Source organism: Mastigoproctus giganteus, chromosome 9 (assembly GCF_048544385.1).
Source record: "Mastigoproctus giganteus isolate SK-2022 chromosome 9, ASM4854438v1, whole genome shotgun sequence".
Lineage (NCBI taxonomy): Eukaryota > Metazoa > Arthropoda > Arachnida > Uropygi > Thelyphonidae > Mastigoproctus > Mastigoproctus giganteus.
The window spans coordinates 167,717,501-167,740,992 of NC_143583.1; the positions used below are offsets into that span (position 1 = coordinate 167,717,501).

The 23,492-nt window shown below is 37.5% G+C and overlaps 1 protein-coding gene across 2 annotated transcripts in view; it reads right to left on the reverse strand.

The window, feature by feature from the left end:
* Positions 1-23,492, reverse strand: part of RabX6 (RAS oncogene family member RabX6) — a 72,841-nt gene that overhangs the window by 40,514 nt on the left and 8,835 nt on the right. Inside the window, exon 1 of one of the 2 annotated variants that reach the window (XM_090381987.1) lies at positions 13,712-13,789. The exons of the other annotated variant lie outside the window; for it this stretch is intronic. The gene's annotated coding sequence lies outside the window, so the exon portion shown is untranslated. Of the gene's footprint in view, positions 1-13,711; positions 13,790-23,492 lie in introns of those variants that run through there. 2 annotated transcript variants of the gene reach the window in all.

Sequence of the window (23,492 nt, forward strand, 5' to 3'; positions counted from 1 at the left end):
CCACCATACCTTGGAATATTGTTCTCACATCTGGGGCGTTGCCTAAAAAACCTCTCTCAGGCTTCTAGATTCCATCCAGAAGAGGGCAGTTGGTTAATTAATGACTCCTCTCTAACAGTCTCTCCACTCACTGTCTCATAGACTTATTTCTGTTTCTGCTGCATGCTTTTTCTACAGATACTTCCATGGGCACTGTTCTTCTGAATTGGCTTTTATAATTCCTGCTCTCTTTCAAAACAGTCCGAACATGTGCTGCCACCAGCCAACATCCATTTACTGTTCAACTTCAAACTCACAGAACCAACTCTTCAGCTTACTCGTTTATTCATTCAACTGCCGTTTTCTGGAACAACCTTCCTTCATATGTATTTCCTGAAAATTACTGTCTACAGAAGTTCAAGTCTAATGTAAACAAATATCTTCTTTCATCTTCTCAACCCCCAACCCAAGCACGGTACTAAGTACTATAGGTTCTAATACCTCTCGTGTTTGGGATTTTCATTAAAAAAAATGTAAAATTGAAAATATTCGAAAATTTTATTAAGTACAATACACAATTAAATTTACTGAACAAAAAATTTAATGAGAATTTTTTTGATAATTAACAAAATTTAAAATGCTGTTTTAGTTCACTTTCCTCATGGGCTGTAGGTTGGCCAACTCTGTGAATAAACTGTAAATGCCCCGTTCGAGAATTAGAAAAGTGATTTTCTTTAACCCTGACAAATAATCATCTGTTTGTTTTGCGGAAGTGCTTTATCCACATTTTTCAATAAATTTTCCCTATGTCTGTTTACATGGTCACAGTACTTGAACATCTGAATGACATAACATTTTGGACAGGTTCAAAAAAAAAAAAAAAAAAAAAAAAAAAGAAGAAAAATTCAAGTTTAAGAACTAGTGACAATACTGATGATGGGAGAAGGAAAATGAGGACAAAGAAGGTATTAATTCTTCTAAACATGAATTTTTGGCATTTGGTGAAAATGAAATTAGAAAATTGTCAATTAGGTTACAGTTAAATGCAATTTGGGGATACTCAATTGATAAGAAGGTTACGGAAGAATTGAAGCATTTAATGAACGCTCTGAGTACTATACTGATTTCATCGAGTGAATGTGAACGAAGATTTTCACAAATGAATCTGATCGCCAACCAAACCAGCGCTTCGTTGATGACAAAAACAGTTTCTTAAAACCGTAGGCCCATCGCTAACCAGCTTCGATCCAGCAAAATATGTCGATTCATGGCTGCTTCGGAAATGTCATTCAGCAACCGACACACAAAGAGGAAGAAAAGAAGTCAGCATAGGGTGTCCGATGAGAACTTAATGAAAATTTGGAATATTCTACAAAAACTTTATTATGAAATTATTTTTACTTATGTTATTATTTTTTACTTATTTTACTGACATTTTACTTATTTTTTTCTATACTTGAATAATAAATTTATGCTGAATAAACTGTTAATATACTTAATTCACTGTTCTTATTCTAAAAACATTACTACTAAAGTAACAATATCAGGGAAAAAAAAAAAAAAAAAAAAAAAAAAAATTTAGAGTATATATCCTTTTAATTTTCAATTTTTTTTGATAGCAAAGAATCAGTACTGGCACTTATTTTTTTTTTTTTTTACAAAAAAGTGCTGTGTGTGTGTGTGTGTGTGTGTGTATATATATATATATATATATATATATATATATATATACACACACACATACATACGGGATAATAAAAACAGTATACTCTATGTATATGTAACATTCACAGAGTATACCTTCTGCTAACATTGTGACTACAGCACTGCTTCTACCCTCATTGATTGATTGATTGATTTGGTAGTTGTTGGCGCATCGGCTTCTGTGGCCATATTGCACCTCCCAAGGTTTTTGCAGTACTTTGATCCAAGCCCGAGGCGGGAATCGAACCCGCGACCTTTGGGTTGCCGGGCAGGTACTTTACCCACTCGGCTAGCCCGGTCGGCTCTACCCTCATAATTTTCAACATTTAACAATGTTCTGTCATCCAAAATAATATCATCCATGATATTATGCTGGATGATTAAAAGAGCTATCAGCAAGAGGGCTGGAAAATGTAGTCAACAAAGCTTTTACTAAAATAGATAAGAGTTTATATTTGGGTGTATTTGTTTTCCTCTACTTTAAATACATGAGACCACCAGTTAAAATCAGTTCTAGAGGTTTTGCCCACATTATGCATTTCCATCTCATTTACTGCTGGATCTGTTATATATATATTCATACTTTCAAGAAATTCCCCAAAATTTCTACAGGATTACATTTGGCAAAAGTTTAGCTAGCCTGACAAATATTATGCAGCTATTCTCCTTTCAGGCTTTTGGGTACAATACAGAAAAATATATCAAGCACTTGTTATTTAAACATAAAGTTTTGAAAAGATACTTGTTTTTCGAGGCAACTTACAGAACTTGATCGACCATCTTCTCTTTTCTTTTTTAGCCTCAGATAAATATTTATATGCAAAACTACTAACATTCAAATATTTATCCCGATACTGCTTTTCACAGTCTTTGAAACAAATATTTTTTAAGTAACTGACACTATCTTTTGGTAAAATTTCTGGTTTTAAGAGATATGACAAAAATGTTTTAATAAAATCATAAATTTCAGAGTGCACCAAGTACATCACAGGACTCTCTCTTTGGAGAGTTTTTGCTAATTTATTAAAAAAAGGCAAGATAACTCTATAAGCATTTATAGTAACACATTTCTCATAATAGTTAAATAAAAACATTAAAACTACATCCTTTTACTTTTGATTCAAAGCTAATCTTTTCTGTTTTTATATGTGACTGAAGTATTCCGATAGACTATTTGCTCTTTAGATACATCCCATTTATCATACAAAGCACTAACTAGTTCTTTGTGTTTATCTTGCTTCTCTTCAGTCAAAAAATTAGTTATCTGTCCATCTCTGTCGGTGTCTTCCAGGTTTTCTTCTAGCTCCTCTTGGGTACCATTCTATTATTCTCTTAGTCCATCTGTCGTCATGTTTTAGAGCTGTGTCCTGCCCAAGACCATTTTAGTTATTTAGTTTTGATAAGAATGTCCTTTACTTGAGTTTGCTGCCTAATCCATGTGTTTCTCTTCTTATCTAACAGTCTGATTACCAATATAATTCGTTCCATTCTTCGCTGTGTAGTTATCAGTTTCTCTACCATTCTTTTGGCGAGTGCCCAAGTTTCACTTCCATAAGTCATAAGTGGGTAGTATACATTGGTTCATTATTTTACGTTTCAGACAAATTGGAATATTGCTTCTCAGTATGTGATTATATTTCCTGAATGCTATCCATCCAAAATTTATTCTTCTCTTGACTTCCAGCCATTTATCACTATGACAGCCAATGACTTGTCCAAGATAAGTGTATGACTCCAACTTTTCAATTACTGCTCCTTCAATCATTATATCACTATCTATGGCATACTTGTTCACTATTACTTTTGTTTTAGTCATCATTATCAGGTGACACAGAAGCCTATAATATATATAAAGCTAGTCTGTAATCAAGTCACAAAGGAGGTTAGGCAGGCGAAGGCAGATTACGAGAAATCTTTGGCAAAGGATGCTAAGAAAAACAGCAAGGATTTCTTTACTTATACAAAGGGTACTAGGAAAGTTTTGCAATACAGCTTTGTTTATTTAATTTTTTCAAAGTAATTTCCTCTACATTCAATACACCTCTCCATCCTCCGAAACCAATCTTTAAACCAGTTCTGCCAAGTTTCACTAGGGAGTAAAGCACACTCGTTGTCCCAACCCCGTAGAAGATCCTCATCACTGGAAAACCGCCTCCCTTTTAGCTTCATTTTCACATGCGGGAACAGTGCAAAGTTGCAGGGAGCAAGGTCTGAACTGTAGGGAGGGTGCTCGAGAAGTTTCAGTCCTGTCGTGGTCAAATATTCGGTGCAGGCTTTGGCGCGGTGAGCTGGAGCATTTTCGTGATGGAGGTACCAGGTGTCCATTCTTGACTTTGGCCGCAGGTTCTTCATAGATCCAATGACTTTAGGCAGGCATTGTTCAGTATACCACTTAGCTGTGACTGTCTTCTGCGTGTCCAAAACGACACATTCCACAATTCCACTCGATTTGAAAAATACAGCTATCATTTTCTTCTTTACAGATCGGGATTTTCTGACAATTACGGGTGTGTCGTCATCATCAAAGACCCAAACTTTGTTTTGAGCCTTGGTCGGCTGATCGTAATAGTACAGCCAAGTCTCGTCACCTGTCACGATGTTGCTCACATACCGAGATTGTCCCTTATCAAACTTTTTTAACATCTCCCGGCACCAAGTCACACGTCGTGTCATCTGCTCTTCAGTCAGTTGATGCGGCACCCAGAGAGAACAAAGTTTCTTCACGTGCAAATGATCTTGCAGAATCGAACGAATTGCTGGTGCATTTAGGCCCAAAGTATCCTCTATCTGTTGGTAGGTCACTCGCCTGTTTTCGTCAAGCATTTTCCTCACAGCAGTAACGTTTTCCTCCGTAACTGACATTCGTGGCCTTCCAGGCCTCTCAGAATCCTCCAGCGTGAAATTTCCCCATTGGAATTCTCTATACCACCTGAATATCGTTGTACGATGTGGACAATCATCATCTAGTGCAAGAGTCATTTCTTCTAAGCACTGGTCTATGGTTAAACCACGCACGAAATTATACCGCAAAACTGTCCTTATCTCATTTCGTGACCACGATGCCATCGCAAGCACTTTACACTCTCACTACTAATGAATAACTGAGCCCATCGACTTGGCGCGGCGGCTACTATGCACGTATGAACATGTCTCAACATGCAGCAACAAGCAGCTTCCTGTGATTCATTGTTGCGTCATATTGCAAAACTTTCCTAGTACCCTTTGTACAAACTCTAAAAGGAAGTGGATGAATCTGATTGGTCTACTTGTTATCAATGGTTCGACTGTTGATGATCTTGCTCAGACAGCAAACAAACTGAATGAGTATTTTGCATCTACATTCACACGAGTTATTAAGGTTTGAAAATGCCACAAGGTTATCAAATTGTAACAGGGTGCTTGATAATTTGTAATAAGTGAGAACGAAGTGGAGGAGAAATTGTTGAAGTTAAACATAAGAAAGGCACCTGGGGTGGATGGCATCTATCCAGTTATATTAAAGGAGGCGGCAAAGGAATTAAGCAAATTAAGCAAAGCCTTTGTGAATCAACCGTAAGCGCCCCGTTCAAGAATTCGAAAAGTGATTTTCTTTTACCCCGACAAATAATAATCTGTTGTTTCGCGGAAGTGCATTTTTCCTATCTCTGTTTACATGGTCACATTACCTGAATATCCAAATGACACCGATTTTGGACAGACATTTCAAAAAAAAAAAAAAAAAAAAATTTCAAATTTAAGAACTAGTGACAATACTGATGATGAAAGAAGGAAAAAGGGGACAATGAAGGTATTAATCCTTCTAAACATGAATTTTTGGCATTTGGTGAAAGTGAAGTTAGAAAATTGTCAATTAGGTTACGAATTGAAGCATTTGATGAATGCTCTGAGTATGATACCAATTTCGTCGAGTGAATGTGAATAAGGATTTTCACGAATGAATCTGATCGCCAGCCAAACCAGCGCTTCATTGATGACAAAAACAGTTTCTTCACTATTGTTTCTTAAAATTGTAAACCCACTGCTGACTTGCTTCTATCCAGCAAAATATGTCGATTCGTGGCAGCATTGGAAACGTCATTCAGCAACCGACACACAAAGTGGAAGAAAAGAAGTCAGCATAGGACAGGGGTCAGCAACCTGTGGCTTGCGAGCCACATGCAGCTCTCTTAACGTAACTGCGGCTCTTTAACTTTACAGCTCACATGAAGCACAATTTGAAATGGAGTTAGAGGACTTAAAAATCAAGGACACGTGGAGTGCAAGACTAAAATGCCTTAAAACTGAAATTGAGGATTTGGAGAGGCAAAAGGCTGTCCTTGCAATTCTACACAAATGGATGGCAATAGATGAGTTTAAAATGCAGACCAAATTGTGTTCAATGCATGGAGTAGCTTACTGGACTCAAATTTGAAAATATTTGTGTTTGGACTTTCAATTTTTGGTTCGATGCATTTCTGCGAGCAAATATTTTTGAACACGAATTATATTAAAAATAAATCAAGAAAACGGCTTCTGAACAATGCGAGTATGTTTAATTATGACATACTTGCATGATGTTGGAAGACACTTGCTCAAGAAGTTCATCAGCAAAAGTCACATTACTTTGTACCTAACTGGATGTTTGTTATGTTTTTTCAGTATTAATAAATATCTCAAACTATATATTTTTTTTAATAAACGCCTTCACACTATTCCATTTCTTAAAAACTCCCACCCATCCCAACTTCGCTGAGGTGCGGCTGTTCAGATTCTCTCTCTCTCTCTCTCTCTCTCTCTCTCTCTCTCTCTCTCTCTCTCTCTCTCTCTCTCTCTCTCTCTCTCTCTTTTTTTTAATTAGATCAAAAATGGCTCTTCACTCAAAGGTTGCTGACCCCTGGCATAGGATGTCCAATGAGAACCTAATAAAGATTTGGAATATTCTACAAAAACTTTATTATGAAATTATTTTTACTTACTTACGTTATTATTTTTTACTTATTTTTTTATATACTTGAATAATAAATTTATGCTTAATAAACTGAATGTTAATACACTTAATTTGTTGTTCTTATTCTAAAAACATTACTACTAGTCAGGGAAAAAAAAAAAATTTTCAGAGCACTTTTCATATCCTTTTAATTTTCAATTTTTCCTGATAGCAAAGAATGAGTACAAGCACATTTTTTTTTCAAAAAAAAAAAAAAAAAAAAAAAAACAGCACTGGTGAACGGTATTTTACTACGGAGAGTCCATCATAAAGTGATTTGATCATACAGTGAACCAATCGTAAACCGGGGTCCACTATATTCCGAAGGGGATAACTTGTATGGTATGAAATATTTCATTATACTGGCGACCTTCGATTTCGTGAACTAATGGAAGGAAGGGTTGTCCAAAAAACCCAGGAGTCCGAATTTCCTGAATGAATATTTAACAAAACATTTAACTGTATGGTACCCATAGTAAACGTGATTAATATAACAGGTAGTGTACACACAATGCACATGCATAACTTATAAGCGATGTAAGCAGTACAATATGTAAAAATAAATATATTATAGAATAAATAAATAATATAACAAAAATCAAACTATTTTCTTCTCTTGATGGAGATAGAATTGAGTTTGTTGTGCCGTGATTGTATAGGGAGACTCAGAATAATTTATTCCATGTCAGAGGAGCTCCCTAGCTCCACTGAAGTGGCCTGCTATGATGATGATGAGGCAGGCTGGGACAAAGATGGGGAAGGAGTAGCAACAGGTTTGAAGAATGTGTCCAGCTTCATCTGTTTACCTCACCCATATTGCTCCCTTATGACAGCCTCTTAATGTAAGTAAATGGTGGTAGTGGGGGTGGATTTCACTGTTGTCTGAGAGGCTGACATATTGAATGACAAGATCAAGTGCCTCTCATACTGCTGTCCATTTTGGTTTGTTAATAATTTCTTCCTCCTCTTCATCACTGGATGCCCCCTCAATGTTACCTGCTTTCACTTCTTCAGCAATCACCTCTGGTGTCAAAATCTGGTAGCCCAGTTCTACGTCACTTTCCTCTAGCCAGTAGCCAGTCAGTTATGTCCTCCACTGTATATCTCTCTTTCTCTCTCACACACACACGGCATAGCATTTTGTGGAAGTCAACAGGCTCAAACCCTTCAAAATCAATGTCAGGGTCACTGTCAAAAAGCAAATTCTTCCAGCTATGAGCCAATATGGTGGTTTTTATCATTCCAAGAATCAGCAAAGTTGTAAATTGCTGACTTGATGCTACAATTTTTTATTTTTGCAGAGTGCACCGGTCTCTTATGTCTTCAGTTAAGTCTTCTTCCTACCTCAACGATGACCAAAACTTCATTCAGATACTGTCACTGATAGAGCCTTTTGCATGAAACTGACTCCTTGATCCATGGGTTGTATCAGGAGGAAGAAACATGGTACAGATCTTGCCATCACTGCTGACTAATTTCTCAGCAATTGGGTGAGCAGGAGCATTATCTAATAAAAGAAGAGCCTTTAAATCACTGAGAGTCACTTTTATGACCTCTTGCAGATATCAATGTACTTCAGGGACAAAATGCTTGAAAAACCAGTTAGAAAATATGCTGCCATTGAACCATGCCTTCTTTGAATGGTAGTATGTAAAAGGCAACTGCATCACGTAATCTTTAAAAACACGTGGGCATACTGATTTGCCCATGACAGCCAGCTTCAGGCAATGGAGCCAAACAGCACTTGCACAGTATAAAGCTGAAAAATACTCCTTGCTCATTTTCTTTCCAGGAGTTTTGTATTCGTTTCTGAAGGCTTCAGTATTTTTTGGTAGGGATCACCAGAATAACCCAGTCTCATTTCTATATTACACCTGGGATAAGAGCAGGCCCTCCTTCTTTATCAGTTCATTGAGGTGGAATTTGAAAGCTCAACTGAATGTGTTGCAACAGACTCAGCTTCACCGTGCTCTTTCCTGTTACACATGCCATGGCACCCATCTCACTAGCTTTATAATTGTTAATGCCCATACGTTTAGCCAGTTTTTCAGCTGCAGTGTAAGGTAACACCATTAACATTCACTCCACATGATCACTCCTGCATGTACCATTTGTAAAAATGCTTCTTTTAGATCTTTCATGTGCTTTCTGTCACTCATGGAACCCATACTGTCAATATTATACTTTAATGCAAAGCTTTGGAGCTTTCCTTTGGCCTTGCAAATATCAGAAACAGCTTGCTTTATAACTCCATACTGCTTAAACACTAGCCACCACTCTCAAGCTTTTTAATTAGACAAAGCTTTTGACCGACACTCAAATGTACATATATATTTTTTAAAACTTGTTTGTTTTGAAGCCACTGATTCAAAACAAAGGGCTTTTATCAACATTTATCCATTGTTAGTAAGTAATACTAACAATGGATAAATGTTGATACAAAGTGCACTGTCCTCACACTCACTGCCAGGCGCAACAAAAACAATACTGCTGCTGCTGTGCATGCTAACTGGCAGACGTCCCATAAATTACGGTAGGCAATCAGAAAATTATAGTATAGTGGAATTTTGATTATTATTATCATCATTATTATTATTACTAACCATATAGTGAGAGGAAGCCTGAGACTTATATGCTGCACTAGCTAAAAAGAAATTTCTGATTTACCCTGAGAGAGAGAGAGAGAGAGAGAGAGAGAGAGAGAGAGAGAGAGAGAGAGAGAGAGAGAGAGAAGTAGAAGGGAATCAACCAAGAAAGAGGAGAATGATGATATCCAGCTCAGGACCCTGGGTGTGCCAAGCCCATATATGAGTGTAGCACATGCTTCTTGATTAGACCGGGGTTCAAGCCTGTCACCACCAAATACAGAGGATGCGGAAAGGTCAGGGAATGACCACCGCATATTCAGGAGCAATATGGCCTTAGTTGCTAATGCTCTTAAAAACCAAATAACCATATATGAGCCCCTGAGGTTAATCCAAAAAATCTGAAATCCAGAAAATCAAGAGGAAAGAGTATTTATTTTCTTGCAAGTCTCATTATTTAATAGACACACCTTGTAAGTAGCGCTTGTTCTCTCAGTTTGAAGTTTACATAGAGCTAATTTCTCTTTAGCTAAATAGTGGCCAATCAGTCTTACAGCTAACGTAAATGGTAGACTGTTTTCACTTAAAAAGCAAACAACTAGCTTTATATCTCCTATTCTATCACATAAAGATCGCTTTGCGATTACTGGATCCATTCCAGGTAATGTTTGCACATTCTGGGCAAGCAGATTCTTTTGGTGGATTTTATCATTATGTTTTGATAGGGCCTTTTTGATACTCCTTTCATAATTGATTTTACGTGACCACAAAATATGAGGGGGGATCATTTAATTCACGGACTGGTGCAAATTATCTTAATTGTCATTATCTGAATACCTATGGCAGTGATTACTGGCTGCACAATATTAACCGTATGGGGCCTGGCATTATTTTGATGGAGAAATCACTTCACATCAGAAAGTTCTTGACATTTCTCACGAATGGTGCAGCGAAGTTTGACTCGGAGAACCTCAGAGTATGCTTTCTCATTCATAGTTGTTCCACGAGGCACAAAATGTGTAACAAGAATGCCTTTTATGTTAAAAAACACAAGAACCATTTGTTTGTCAGCTGAATGAGAAGCTCAATTTCTTGGGTCTTGGTGAATCAGAATGCTTCGACTCACTCGACTATTATTTTGTCTCCAGGTCGTACTGGAAAAAAATCTAAGTTTCATCACAAGTCACTATTCGATTTAAGAAGTTTTGACCATGTGTTGCAAAGTGATCAATCATTTCTTTGCTCAAGTCAACTCTGAGGTTTTTGTTCTGGAGTCAAATTGTGTGGAATCCAGTGGGCACAGATTTGCAACATTTTCAGGTGATCTTTCACAATTTATAATATCTAATTCACGAAGTGTAATTTGCCTGTCTTCATTCAAGGTTTCCTGGGCTTTTGCAATTTGCTTGGGAGTTGAGGAGGAAGGCTGACCAGGTCTTGGGTCACAGGCAACAGGCTTCGCAACACTGCCTTTGCTTGTACCATTTAAATATGGCCATCCTACCAAGACACTCATTACCACATGCTTCATTCATCTCTAACTATTTCCAATGCATTTAAGTCCCATCTGACACAATCACATATCACTGTTCAACACGATACTTGCTCCAAATTAATTGTCAGCGACATGCTCCTAAAAAACTCTTCATGCAACACTAGCTCAACAAGTACTGGCATGCGCACACAGTCTACTCAGTAGTGATCAGGGAGAGCACCTCTAGCAGCAGTTACGGAAAGTTCGCACAAGTCCACGAATTAAATGATCACCCCCTCATATAATAACAGAATTCATGTTGCTTGACTTTTGGAGCCCATTCACAATGCTGACAGTGGATGCTGTATAAGCTTGCTTTCTTACCTCTACTATTAGATTTTCTTCCATAGTATTTATATCCAAGAGTTGAATATTTCAAAGCCCTAAACACTTCAATCAGTTTTTCCGGCAAGTGCCTAGTTTCCAAGTGCTGAAATTTGCAGAATCAATGCCTTTTGTGGTAAGAGTACCCCTTTGTGTTCTTGACTAATCTGGTTGCTTTTCTATACACCCATCCCAAGAGCTCTAAATCTTTCTTAAAAGAGGCTTCCAGACCTGTATTTTAATTTTAATATTGTTGAATAAAGAATGGAATGGAAGCATGTGGTTATTTAAAGTACAATGCACCACAACAGGGAAACAAGCAAAATTCAAGAAGGCAGAGCCAATTAAATGCAATGCACTACTCATTATTTGTATAAAATAATGAAAGAAATAAAATGAGTGGAAAGAGAACATACAAGGACAATCTTCTTTAAAAGGGACATCTATAATTGCAATTGACTTTGTGTGTGTGTGTGTGTGTGTGTACTTTTTTGTTTTATTTAAGTATCATATAAATCTCTTATGTTCGAACTTCACAAAATTCAATATATAAGAAAAAAATAACACAAGTACAGTAAACCCTTGATTTTATGGTCTAACAGGGCAAAGGAGATGTCCGTTATATCAATTTTTTCTTGTAAAGATTCATACTCAATAACTGAAGCTTCAAATATATCTGAATCGTTGAAATACAGTTAACACATTCACTGCTTCTTCATGCAAATATGCAGTTTCAGCTTTTTAATCCACTTGGAGGGAACTACCCTAATTTCAGAACTTTTTTTTTCTTCCAATTGGACAGAAATAAAATGCTATATTTTTGTCAAGAAATGTTCATGGGAAGCTGTTTAATTCAGTCATAGTGATAAGAAAGCCCAAAAATGCCTCTGCCCTTTTCAATCCAGATTGGAAAAGTTGGCAGCAAAAGTGTTTAAACAATAAAAAAAAAAAACAAGCTTTATTTACCTTGACTTTATTGGTTGATACAGAACACATAGCAGAAGATAATTTATTGTAACTGAACTTGAATCAGTCAAAGCTGAAGTTTAGATACAGGTGAATCTTCAGACTCCTTAATCTTAGCATTACTTGTTATAATATCTAACACAGTTCTCTCCCCCTCCATATTCTTCATAGACAGGGGACTGACACACTGGAGTCTTCAACAGCTTTAATTTCTGTGTGCACTCAGATGCATAGGCTTTCTCTTTTCACCAATTTTTTTTAGGGGGAATGATAATACACTGTGAGGTTATAAAAGAATCAGGGCACAGAGCACTTAATGGTATGACAATTTGTTTGTTTGTTTGTTTGTTTCGGAATTTATTGGGCGCATCGGCAACTATGGCCATAGTGCGCCAACGGTATGACAATGATTGTATCCATACACAGAGTGGTACACTTGCTATCAGCTGCCGTTACTCATGAGTTCTGTTTTTCCCCCATGAGCACATTTTGGCATCAATCAAATTTTTTCTGTCCATTAATTTAGGATCCGTAAAATAGAGGGATTCAGTGTTCGTCCCAGGACCTATTGAATGGGTGCACCATCTGGTGAATTTAACTGACCGTCCGGCTAAAATTTAAGCAATTCTCACGGTACCATATAGTACTGCTCACTGATCTCAATCAATATTAATTCGAACATACTATGCAATCGAGGTCAATGTGACAGAAGCATATAATGTTAAATTATGCAATTAATTTTCGCTCTGGATCGCTAAGTCAAATTTATAAATAACAGAAAATTTGGAAAAACTCCAGAGAGCAGTGCCCCATACAAAATGGTGCCGAGATGAGGGGGAAAGCAGTGACGTACGGTTTGTAACCCCACCCACTCACTGCATCCCCCCTCTTCTTCTCGACAACTGCACGTGGTGGATGTCAACATGACATAACACTATGTCTGAGCTGAAAAAGAAAAAAAAAAAGAACAGCAAAACGGCAATTTTTTAGGAGCAGCAAGCAACTGAAATACACATTATTCGGGAAAGACAAAATTTCACGTAACATAACATCTCAGAGTTAAAATAACGAAAACAGTAATTTTTTTTCAAAACAAGAAACAAAAAGTAATACCATGTGCGGCCAACAACTGGTTTTGCTTGAGTCCCTCCCAAAGTCGCGTAAAAATCTAACCTTTTTTCACTAACACCACGTGCAATGATTCTTCTCAGCTAAACAGAACAAAACGATTGCAATTGTGTTAACAATGAAACTGCTCTTTGAAAATGCACAAAATGTCAAAATAAATGTAGCAGTAGTAGTAGTAATGGAAGCATGTGATGCAATGGAAGTGTATGAGCATGAACGCTTATGTAGCATCAGCCAAAAAAAAAAAAAAAATTCACACACCCATTCCCTATAAAAGTTTGTCCAGTTCCTCCTCGAATTTATTTAAGCTATCAACTTCCACAACAATTTTTTTTTTAATCTTGGGTGCTGCTGGCCCCAAACCCCAGCTTTTTTTCACCTCAGTTAACGAAACAATAACACATGCAATTAACAATAAACTTGCTCTTTGTATATGCACAATTTGCAAATAGATTAAAAAAAAAAAAAAAAATATACTAGGATAATGAGATAGGAAAAGAATATGGAAATACAAATAAAACTCACCTCATTAGTCCTCGCATGAGGGCTTATATAGTTTCCGAACTACCTTTATTTCCGATATTATCTGAAAACACGTGCCAAGCAAATGCGAATTTCACATTTACCTCTGCAGTGATGTGTGCCTGAAACGAAGAGGGAAATGCAGATGTTGTTGTTATTTGGTTTTAAGGAACATTAGCAACTAAGGCCATATTGCTCCGGGGATATGCAGTAGTCATTCCCTGACCTTTCCACATCCTCCGTATTTGGTGGTCACAGGCTTGAACCCTGATTTAATCAAGAAGTGTGTGCTACACACTGCTGCTCCTGCCCACCTGGCTGCGCAGGTGCCGGGAAATGCAGTGAGTGGGTGGAGTCACAACCTGTCAATCACTGCTTTCCTCCTGCTTCTTGTCGAAGTTTTGAAGGGTGTACATCTAACTGGAGTTTGGCTGAAAATTTTATAATATTGCGAAGTATTACACTTCCCCACCCAGCTGGCAAAATTTTCTGGGGAGAACACTGGGATTATTGTATTGCATATCTAACAGTTTAATTTGAAAATATTAACAATTGGCATACTAGTATTTGGCAACAAAAATAAGAATAATAAGTTTATCCAACACATTTAACACTATATTCCACCTAGGATTTTTATTTGTGGAAGACTACAGTATTTATTTTTGCTTTTGATTAATTTTTTTTTTTGTTTATTTGTTTGTCTGCTCAGTGAACAGGAGAAAATCTATAGATTCAACAGACTTCCAAAAAATCATTGTTTTGCTACACAACAACTTCAGGACATGGCTTGGAGAAGATAAATAAACTTACCATAATTTAATCCAAGTCATAATGCATATTAATTTTGATATGGTCTTGGCACAGGGAAATTTTAGGATGTTATTACTGCAAAAAAAAAAAAGGTTTCAACAGAAATATATGCATACTCTCAGTTAGTAATGGCCCAAGGGTATGTACAGGGTATATGCATATATCACAAGTGACTTGTATACAAATTAACCAGGTTTTCATAATGAACAGCACCAGTAACAACTTTTTGCTACTCTTTAATGATGTTGACAGCACAGCTGTAGCTCATAATACCCTTTATGAGTTGTCCCATCTTTGCTTTCCCTATTAAGATTCCATAAGTAACTAAAAATTAACAAACAAGATGGAAGTATCACACTCTGACAGAGTGTAAAAAAAGCCTATTTTCTGTTCAGTTTCAATTGTTTTATGGCATGAGTTGTTTTTTAGTGTTATTTCCAGAACATCCAAATTTAACGGGGGAAGTGACTTCATAGGCACTGTCTCAATTGGCTTCCATCTTGTTCATCCTTCTCTCTCTTGTTATCAACAGGAAGACATGCTAGAGAACTCAAGCCAAGCTGCACATTGGAAAGTATCAATATTTAATTTGGTTCTGCAGTACAGTCATTGCAACTAAGAAAAATGATCACATGAAACATGATGTGCAGGAGCAAAGCAGTTTGTGCATTCTACACATTTATTTTATTTCTTTATTAAACAAAAATATATGTACTAGCTGACCATTTTATTAGGTACACCTAGCCTTTCATGAAATGGAGTACTCCTTCGGTAAATGCATATGTGCAATTCAGTGCAAGACAAAAAAAATATTATTTGAGTGAATGTGGCATAGCAGTTGGTGCCAGAGATGGTATGAATATCTGAGAAACCATGCTGGGGTGTACAATTGTGTCTTGGGTGTATAGAGATTAGTCCAATAACCAAAGTATTAGTATTATAATAGCTAAATGATGCAAAAGGAAGATGTTTTTGCACCTGTCAAAAAAATAAAAATAACAAACAAATAAATAAAAATAAAATAATTAAAAAACAGAAACATACTTATACTAAAACAATATTTCCTCAATCAACAACTATGTTTGTTTGTTATTTGGTTTTTAGGAGCATTAGCAACTAAGGCCATATTGCTCCGGGATATACGGTGGTCATTCCATGACCTTTCCGCATTCTCCATATTTGGTGGTGACGGGCTCGAACCCCGGTCTAATCAAGAAGCGTGTGCTACGCACTGCTGCTCCTTCCCACCTGGCTACGGAGGCGCCAATAAAATCAACAACTAATCAAAATAAAATTAATAAAATAAAAATCAAAAGTAAGTTTATTGAAACAAAAATATGATTAAAAATTGAAAAGATATAATTAAAAATTATATCTATGTTAAAAATAATACCAAAAGAAATTAATTAAAAACATTAAAATGAAAAGTTGGAGTAAAAACATAAAATTGAGCAAATAGGGCAGGAATAACAGAAGAGAAAATTAACTGCCACTCAGCATTGCTGTTGCAACTTATATTAGGCAAGTTGTTAGGTCACCACCTCTCATGTTGTAAAATGATAGCCTCCATAATAGGATGGATGTGGGTTCCAGCATTATTACTGATAGTGGAACCTGCCACAGCTATATGGAGGGCCTCTAACCATAAGAGATGGCAAGAATTATTAGCCCAATCTATTATTTAAATATGAATGCATGCTGATGCAACAAGATGTAGGAAAATTAGGTCGATGAGCTGAGAAATGCCCAACTGATGTTTAACATTGTAAATGCAAGGTACTGCATCAGCTGTGTGGTATTACACTGAGGGTAGTGAAAAATGAAAAGGACCTGGAGGTAATTGTGCAGTCTGATAAGTTCTCTGAGCAGTGTAGACAAGCCCCTCCCTTCCAGGATAGCTCATAGGGTTTTTAGCATTAGCATTTTTAGCATTAGTAGAGGCATTTGATGCAAGAAAGCAAGCTTATGCACCATCAGCCAAAAAAAAAAAAAAAAAATTAATAAAACATAACCACTTCCACTTCACCCCTCTGTTCGTTCGAAATACCTGTCCAGCTGAGCCTTAAACTTATTTAGGCTATCAACTTCCACGACAAGGGATGGCAAAGGCAAATTTCCGCACGTCTATCCTACATCTGTCTTTCCTCAATTTGAATATATGCCCTCTCAGGTGATTATTCAGCGAGAGGAAGAATCCCATCAGAATTGAGCATGCTCAAACCATTCAAGGCTTTATACACCTCTATCAGATCACCTCGCTGGTGCCTAGTCTCCAGACACTGTAATTTGCAAAACTTAAGCCTTTCTTTGTAAGAGCACCCCTTTGTTCCATTCACTAATCTTGTTGCCCTTCTCTGTACTCGTTCCAGCAGCTCTACATCCTTCTTGAAATGAGGCCTCCAGACCTGTATACTCTAGGCGTGGCCTGACCATTGCCTTATACAAGGGAATAATCACCTCCTTATCCCTGCTAGAAAAATTCCTATATATCATTGACAATACACCATGAGCTACTCTTGCAGCCTGTCTGCACTGCTCAGAGAACTTCATATCTGCCTACACAACCACCCCCAGGTCCCGTTTATTCTCTACCACTGTCAGTGTAGTACCACAGAGTTGATATGTTGCTCTGGGTTTGCTGTTTCCCATGTGTAGTACTTTACATTTGTCAATGTTAAACTTCATTTGCCACCTCTCAGCCCATCTGCTCAACCTTTGCAGATCCTGTTGCAGCAGCATAGTGTCAGTAAAGTCCTTGACAACCCTGCCTACCTTTGTATCGTCTGCAAACTTCGACATTAAGCTTGATATACCATCATCAATATCATTTATAAATACAGAAAACAATAATGGACCCAACACTGAGCCCTGAGGGACTCCACTAATAACATTAGTCCACGATGAGCAGTGTCCATTGATTACCACTCTGTCTTCTCCCCCTCAACCACCCCTTTATCCATAGCAGCAATTTGCCTCCAATGCCACACTGCTCCAATTTGTGCAGCAGTCTTCCATGTGCAACAGTATCAAAAACCTTTCTAAGATCCAAGTATATAATATCAAAGTTATTCCCTGCATCCAGTTCCTTTGTGACTGCATCATAGTATCCAATCAAATTGGTCAGGCAAGACTTCCCCTTAACAAAACCATGCTGTGTCCGAGCTATAACTGAAGTCTTGTCTAAATGATCCTGCAGTGCTTCTTTAACTAGTACCTCCATTAATTTTCCTGGAACAGAAGTTAAACTCACAGATCTATAATTACTTGTGTCAGCCTTTGATCCTCCTTTGTGAATTGTGGTCACATTTGCACATCTCCAGTCTGTGGGTACCTCCCCTAAGTCCAAGAAAGCTCTCATAATTATGGCTAAGGGTTTGCTTACTTCCTCTGCTGCCTCCTTTAATATAACTGGACAGATCCCATCCACCCCGGGTGCCTTTCTTGTGTTTATCTTCAACAATTTCTCCTTCACTTTACTCTCAGTTATTACAAGATTCTCTAGCTTACTGCTAGAGTTGAATACACCTCTGGCATTCCCCTCGCTAAATAACTCCTCATGTGTGAATGTCGATGCAAAATATTCATTTAGTTTGTTAGCTACCTGAGCAGGATCATCAACAGTTGACCCATCGATATCAAGTGGACCAATCTGATTCATCCCCTTCCTTCTAGAGTTTACATAAGTAAAGAACTCTTTGCTGTTTTTCTTTGCATCCCTTGCCAAAGATTTCTCGTAATCTGCCTTCGCCTGCCTAACCTCCTTTGTAACTTGGTTACAGATCAACTTGTATCTATCATAGGCTTCTGTGTCATGTGTTAATTTGTATGTATCCCATGCATGTTTCTTCTCTGCCATATGCCTCATTAGTTCAACTGACATCCATTTAGGCCTAAACCTTGAACAATATTTCTTAGTTGGTATGTAAAGCCTAGTAGCTTCCAAGATAAGTTCTTTGAATGCTTCCCATTTTGCATTTGCTGTTGGTAACATCATCAGTTGGTCCCACTGTATAGAATTTAAATACTGTCTCAGTCCGTCGTAGTCGCCTTTACGAAAGCAATAACCCTTCCCTTTACCCCTGATTGTAGTTATCTCTTTTAGTAAATCCCACTTTAGCACACTGTGATCACTGCCTCCTAGTGGTTCCTCTATCTGCAGATTCTTAATGATTGAAGAATCACTACTGATAATCAAATCAAGAGTATTACTCCCTCTAGTTGCCTCCCAAACATGCTGATGATGAAAACAATCATCCAATAAATCCACAAAAGCCTTGCTAGTGTGGAGTGACCAGCCTCCAAATTCCAGTCAATATCTGGGAAATTAAAATCTCCCATTATAAGACTCTCTGATTTACTGGCTCACTCTATTTCCCTGTACAGTTTCTTATTATACTCATCAGAGTCATTAAGCCTATAGCACACTCCTACTCTCAATTTTGATCTCCCAATGCTTATGTCACACCAAACTGACTCGACACTGCACTGTCCCGCGATGTCCACTGGCTTCACTTCCTTGGATTTTATGTATTTCTTAACTAATAGCATAACCCATCCTCCCTTCCTATCCAGTCTATCCTTTCTGTAGACGTTGTACTCCTCAAATTCCAGTTCTGCATTCCTTATATCTGTGTGACACCACGTATCTGATATCCCAACAATATCTGCCTTTGACGTTTTGAGCAACAGCTCAAATTCATCAAATTTATTTACTAAACTCCTAGCATTGGTGTACACACAAGTATACATGCACCTATTTCTATTCTTAGCTACCCTAACACAACCCATGTGTTTACTTGTACCGCAATGACTCCCAGCAGTCTCCGAAATATCCTGCATCTTGTTTTTCAGGCTTCTGCTCATTCCAATAGAAGCAGTGCAAGAATCTCTTTCACCTCTGGGTTTTGTCAATGATATGCAGAAACTTTGCTAGCAAGGATAAGAAAGTGATTACCTTTGTATATTTGTATAAGGCAATGGTCAGGCCATATATTGAGTACTGCATACAGGTCTGGAGGCTTCATTTTAGGAAGAATGTAGAGCTGCTGGAATGGGTACAGGGAAGGACAACTAGATTGGTGAGGGGAACAAGGGGGTGTTCTTACCAAGAGAGGCTTCAGTTCTGCAAATCAGGGTCTATAGACTAGGCACCTGCAATTTAATCTGACTGAATTGTTTATGGCTTTGACTGGCTTGATCAAACTGAATGCTGATGGGATTCTTCATCTTGCTAAATGGCATATGAGGGGGACATAAATTCAAATTGAGGAAAAGTGGTTGCAGCATAGAAGTGCAGAAGTTCGCCTTCAGTCAATGTGTGGTTGATTGGTGGAATAAGCTTCTCTGTTGTTGTGGATAGTTTTAATAAATTCAAGAAAGACCTAGACAAATTATTGGAGTACATGGATTGGCGAAATTTTTTTTTTCTTTTTCGACAATGCTGTATAAGCTTGCTTTCTTGCATCATTAGCCACTATTAACACTAATACTAAAAATACTAAATCATATTTCTCTGACAATAGAGCCAGTGACAACAGCTAACCTTCTGTGGGACCAGTGCACTCTTTACTGGAGAATCTCACTATCTTGTGTTGCTTTAGTAATGGTTGGCAGTTTATTGCTTGAAAGGCCCTCTTTTTAATTTCTTCCAGGGCATCTGCCCTGTTCCTCAAGTATTTGTAGTACCATTTAAGGCGCCTCCATAGCCAGGTGGGAAGGAGCAGCAGTGCGTAGCACGCTTTCTTGATTAGACCGGGGTTCGAGCCTGTCACCACCAAATACGGAGGATGCGGAAAGGTCAGGGAATGACCACTGCATATTCCCGGAGCAATATGGCCTTAGTTGCTAATGCTCCTATAAACCAAATAACAACAACAGTACCATTTAACACTTATATGCCTCATATAAGCCCATCAGAATGCTTATATGGGGCCTAAGATTCTCACGCTCTACAATGAATGTACACAAAGACATTCCCCCTCCCTCTACTGTATCACGTCCCATATGAATAATTCTATAAAAAGGCCACAAGTAGCATAACAAATATAGCTATCATTTATATGCTATCATCTATGAGCCAAAGCATTGCTGTTCTGGTTTGAGGCATGATTCTAGTATAACTTCAATTGAAAATTAAAATTACTGCAGAAATTAAAATGTAATAGTATAGCAATATACATTATTACTAGATTATACAACATATGTGATTAGAACCTTCAAGATAATTATTTACTACATTTAAAACATTACAACTGGCACTACACTAAAAGGTACGAGATATGATATTCTTGATGAAATCATAGATAATGGTTCTACAGATATCAAGTCATAATTTTCTAAACCCTCAGCTAAATTTAAAAATATGTTAATGAATGTGACTAAAACTATTTGATTACGATTTAGTGTACTGATTAGGTAAAAATTCAAAAATTTTCAAAAAGCTTATACATTTCAAAGGGCTCTAAATTCCTCCACTATACATATTCGTAGCCTTGAACCAGTTATGTTTTTCTATCTTATACAGTACTTATTGTACTTAGCATTATATAAGTATAGCCCTTTTAAGAGAGAAAGGTAACAAAGTACATGGAAAAGTACAATAAACATACACACAATAAAAATAAAATTGGTGAAGGTAAAGTAACCCAACACAAGAACCACGGCAAACTTCGGAAAAACTACTGGACAAACCGGTTTGCTGCTACCACACTCTAGCGCTGCTTGCTTGCTTGGTAAACAGACAGTACCAGACGGTGTTATTAGTATGGAGCAGAAGTTGAGAACGATATATTGACTGACAGGTAGACGGGACAAACAATGTACTGATTAGTGTGTGAACACAACATATGATAACATCCTTTTGTCCTAATGAACACTTGCCATAATGGTGAAAAAAGATCAGGTTACCCCCCACTTGAATTCCATGGGAGCTTGAACCCCTCCCAAAGTGGAGGGGGTAACCTGACCCTTTTTCTTTAGACTTGTGGGTGGACTAGTGGATAAACGAGAGTAACTCCATGCAGGCAAAGTTTTTACGGCTCCAGCTAATAGAAGGTTTTCTTAAATTTTTGTCGTTTTATTGATTTAAATTGGCATATTAATTTATTTTCTAGAAGTAGCTTTATATTCCTAGTTATGATACTTAGTTTATTCAGAACTCAGAGATTTTGTAGGTTATTACTTAGTATCGGTAAGGGTACCCACGTGTTGGACAAGATTTTGCAGCTCTGGTGAACGCCAAGTTTTTAATTATATATACAGTGGATTCCAGTTATTTGGGCCACCGGTTAATCGGGGCAGCTGTTTATTTGGGGCAAATAAACCCTGTGGAATATTATCAACAGGCTATAAAAACAAAGTATATTAAGCACAAATTTACCCTTTATTACCTTACCAATTAAAAAAATTAAATGATACGTTAAAATCGGAAGAATATACGTGATAATCGGAATAATTACCGTATTTCCCCATGTATAAGACGCACCTTAATTTTGGGGCCCGAAATTTGAAAAAAAAAAAAAAAAATGTATTACATAAAGTTATTGAACTCTAGTTTTATTCATCATAAAATTCATACAATTCATCACTGTCAAAACTCCCATCCATTAGCTTGTCCTCATCTGTGTCTGATGACGAATCACTGTCTTCATATATTGCCTCGTCCCCAGTTCCATCTATGGCATTTTAAATGCCACACTAATTGAATGACTTGACAACGATCTCAATCTTGATATTATCCCAGGATCTTTTCACCCAGGTACAAACATCTCCTATAGTTGGTTTCTTCACTCTTCCTGCTGGTGTCAAATTGTTCCCAGAAGACTTCATCCATTGGTTCCGTTCATCTCTCATCGCAGCTTTGAAGGGTTTGTTAATACTGACATCAAGTGGTTGGAGCTGGGATGTCAAGCCTCCAGGTATGACGGCAAGTTTTGTTTTTTGTTCTGCAGCAATCTTCTTCGTATGTTTTGTTATGTGTGCCCTGAACTGATCACGCACCAATAGGGCAGGTTTGCGTAAGAGCCCACTTTGTCTCCTACTCCAAACTTTCTCAAACCAGATCCATCCAATCCTTGTCATGAATGTGGACAATCACTCCTCGAAGAATGTCTTCTTTTGGCATTGTTTTGCGTTTGAAAATCAGCATAGAAGGCAGCTTGGTTCCATCAGCCCAACAAGCTAGAACAACTGTATAATAGCTCTTTTCATGTCCACTTGTCTTCACAGTTACAGTTTTCATCCCCTTCTTATCAACAGTTCTGTTACTTGGGACATAAAATTGAAGGGGGACTTTGTCTATATTTGCAATCTGTCCCAACTCAAACTGATGTGTCTTCCGACATTGAATGACAAAACGATGAAATTCAAGGACCTTCTGCTCATAGCTTTCAGGCATCTTTTGGGCAAGTCTGGTGTGTACGCATGCTTAGTCCATTCCATTTCATGAACCTGAAGCACCAATTGTGTCCTCCTTTGAAATCAGTAGCTTAGTCCATTCCATTTCATGAACCTGAAGCACCAATTGTGTCCTCCTTTGAAATCAGTAACTTCTTTTTCATCAGCAATTCCAATTGCCTTTTGCTCTTCAATCCATATCTTCAATTCCCTCTCTAAATCAGGCCATTTTGCTGACTTGCCTCTCATGGCCTTCTGCCATGGTGTTTTCAGTAGGGTTTCTTCTTCCCGTAGCCAGTCTCGGATTGTTTTCTCAGTTGGAGGAGGACCAAACTTATGTTCAGCAGCACGATTTCCATTCACTTTTGCAAACTTGATCACTTTTAACTTGAATTCAGCACTGTACGAAAATCTTTTCTGGGCAGAACATGGCAAAATGTAACCTAATATATGGTAACAAGTGCGAAACAATGAGCGCACAGACAAGTGCAAAAAAGTGGGAAATGCAAGTAAAAAAAAAAAATCTACAACCACTGTATAAGACGCACCCAGTTTTTTAGACCCCAAATTTTTCGAAAAA